The sequence below is a fragment of the Macrotis lagotis genome, chromosome 1 (genome assembly GCF_037893015.1).
Source record: "Macrotis lagotis isolate mMagLag1 chromosome 1, bilby.v1.9.chrom.fasta, whole genome shotgun sequence".
Classification (NCBI taxonomy): domain Eukaryota; kingdom Metazoa; phylum Chordata; class Mammalia; order Peramelemorphia; family Peramelidae; genus Macrotis; species Macrotis lagotis.
In genome coordinates, this window is record NC_133658.1 from 392,458,946 (window position 1) to 392,459,234 (window position 289).

Genomic DNA, 289 nt, shown 5'->3' on the forward strand with positions numbered 1-289 from the left:
GGACCAGTTGGAGGATTCTAGACTCTTCCTTCCCCTCCTTCCCCCTGCGACACTGGCCCGAAGTCTGGCTCCCGGTGCTGCCAACTCTTCGGGAGATCCCACGGATTCATCAAACTCTTGTCTCTCCATTCTCTTGAACTCGTTGTGCTAGGAGGAAAAGGGTTAGAACTCCGCTTTACAAACTCGGAGGTGAAGTCACTTTCTCAGCATCACAGAGAGAATACTTAATACTAGCTAACTCGAAGATAGCTTTGAACTTGGTAAAGTGACTTGCAGACATTAATAGCCG